The sequence below is a fragment of the Macaca thibetana genome, chromosome 9 (assembly GCF_024542745.1).
Source record: "Macaca thibetana thibetana isolate TM-01 chromosome 9, ASM2454274v1, whole genome shotgun sequence".
Taxonomy (NCBI): Eukaryota; Metazoa; Chordata; class Mammalia; order Primates; family Cercopithecidae; genus Macaca; species Macaca thibetana.
Genome location: NC_065586.1, coordinates 23,054,031 through 23,056,777, shown reverse-complemented (window position 1 = coordinate 23,056,777; position 2,747 = coordinate 23,054,031).

The following is a 2,747-nucleotide window of genomic DNA, read 5'->3' as shown; positions in this document are numbered from 1 at the left end:
GGGGTGGAGGGGAGAACAGGAATGGGAATGGTGCCTCTGCTTCCTAGCTTCTGAAAATAAAAAGCCACTCTCCTTGTGACATGCAATGTCTTTTAAGACAACCACAAGAGTACCTTAACACTAAAGCCCACCAGAAATAGAAGAGAGAGGGAGGGATGGAGACAGGGGTCTTTCATTGAGTGAAATCATTGGCAGTCCGCCACGAAGGTAGATACAGTAACCTGGGACGGAGACCAGCAGGATGGGCTAGAATTGAGGATGTGTGTTTGGCAGGAGGGGGATGAGATATTGGGGGAGAGGAAGAGAGAGCACCCCAGGCCACCTCTGTTCTCCAAAGACTTTATCAAGCCCATTCCAGGGCTCCCTCCCCCCACCATGACTAGCAGTGGAGTCTGGACCACTGGAGAATGATTTAACCAGCTCTCCAATAGAGATCATAAAATGCACCCTGTACTGGGCTTGCAGCTTCTTTATTATGCTAAATGGACAAGGGCAGCCAGGGCAGACTTTAAACTCTTTCCCCTGGTGGTCCCAGGCTGGGTTTCAGCGCAGGGGCTGATGGGTGTTCAGAAGGGCCGGGCTGGGCAAAGACTCTTCATATCCATCCAGGAGTTTGGCTCACTCAGTTATCTTCATATGCATCTTTTTTAAAAGTTGGACGAAAAGTGTGGACTTAGAAGGACCATTGAATACCTGTCACTCAAACTGCCCTCACATGATCCTTCCAGTGCCAGGCTGTATTTGCCGGCCAGAGATGCCCAGGGCCAGAGGCTCCCCAGACTGGCTCTGCCACAAGGAGAGCAGCCCCTGCACCCAGCGCGGCTCGGGCCTCCCTGACGCCAAAGAAGACTCTGAAATGATACGTTTGTTCTGCCTTTACTGCTGCATTTAAAAAAAAAATCGCTACACTAGAATGAATGGATTATGAGTAAATAAAAAGAAGCTGTCAGTCTCTTTGAAGGTTGTGCTTAAAGAGACTTGCCAAGTCAGGACAGAGAATGACAAGATAGAGACCCTGGTGTTTTGCATGCTCAGCTCGGTTCTTCCGCTTCATCTGCACCGCACTAAAGGTTGTGTTGAGGCATTGAATCGCAAAAAAAAGTGGCACGCAAAATAAAAGGTGCCACATCACAATGATTGCAGTGTTTTAACTGTGAGTGCCACACTGCCCAATCCAACGGAAACGCAGGTCTATACAGCCGAAGCAAACGGTACAATACTTCCATAACTTATAATTAAGTTGAAGTCGGCCTAACATTTGACTTTCTAATGAGTGTAATGAGATTACATGCCTGATGGAAGCATTTGTGCAAAAGCAACTTTCGTGTTTAATGAGGCCCTAATAAAGGACAAAATCGAATTATTTTCTCTCGTTCTGAAATTCTGTCTCCAGTGTGAAATCTTCTTTTAGGAGGAGGGGAGGGAGAGGGCGCGAAGGCTTAAAAGTGGTGAGAGGGTCCACGGCCAAGGGGCTCCCGGGAGCCTCGCGACCCAGAATCTCCGCGTGTCTGGCCAGGCCGCGCTGCGGGGTCGGGCTCGCGGCCTCGCTTTAATTGCTCTTGGACTAGGTCCATGGCACCCGCGGCGCGCGGGGAACCCCTCGGCGGGTCTGAAACTAGGTTAAAGCAATTAGCATGCTGCCAACATATTGTCCTGCGGCAGGGCCGTGAGTATTAGAGACTATCCGCAATTGTACCTTCGCCCACCAGGCCGCTGCGGGCCGCGGAGCCACACCCCGACTGGGCCAGGCCTGCGCCGCGCAGGACTAAGGTGCCACGCGAAGGAGCGCATCTCCAGTCCGCGCTCGCGCCAGCGCCATCTGCGCGCGCGCCAGGCTTCGCCGTCCAGTGCCGCGCGCCCCGGCTCTGGCGGGCAGGGAAGTACGCCCCGAGATCCCGGGAGGCGCTCTTGGTCACAAAGGAGAAAAACCCAAGCCTGGACTCCCAGGCTTTCTGGCTAAGCGACCTCGGCCGCGCCCTCGCTCTTCTCCCCTTCGCTAGGGGGCGACCCTACGCCCCCCGCCTCAGGCTCACCTTCTCCCCAGGTTGCTAGCCGAGGAGGGTCAAGTTCTGTTGAAGGCAAAACGAACTCAGTTTTAGAAGTAAGCCTGTTGCAAAGATGGCAGGGGTAGCGGGCGGCTTCTTCCTACCTTACCTAAAAGACCCTGGATTTATGTTGAGTGGCCTCGGAGTGGTCTCTAGGCTTTGGCACCGTAGCCTGTCTCATCTCCTTTGTGAGGAGTAAGCCTGAGTTCCAGGTACCTGATGCTGTTGCTGCCGAAGAAGTTGGTCACAGGGCAGCTCAAGAGTAGCCCCTTTCCCAGCCGGTGGAAGGAGAAAGGCCCATTCCCTTAGCCCACTAGCCCCCTGCTCCCACAGTACACCGCGCGCTCACTTTTATACACCAGGAATAGACAGGGTAGGGGTGACCTTGGGTAAATCAAATGTCGTCTCTGAGTCTTAGCTTTCCCATCTGCAAAGTGGGAACAATAAATACTCCAGGATGTATTTGTATAGGGTGTTTGGAAGGTGGGCTAAAAATACATATCAAAGTTGTAGGGCAGGCGACCTAGATGAAGTGCTGTCATAGAAAGTTGAGGTCTAATCCTCTAACCTACCCACCTTTAGGCTAAATCTGAAATGTAGTTTCTTACTAGAGAGCTATACTTTGAGTCTCTGGTTTGGTTAATTTTTACTAATTCTTTTGAAAGATTATCTATCAAATCATGTACTCAAAAACCTTCAGGA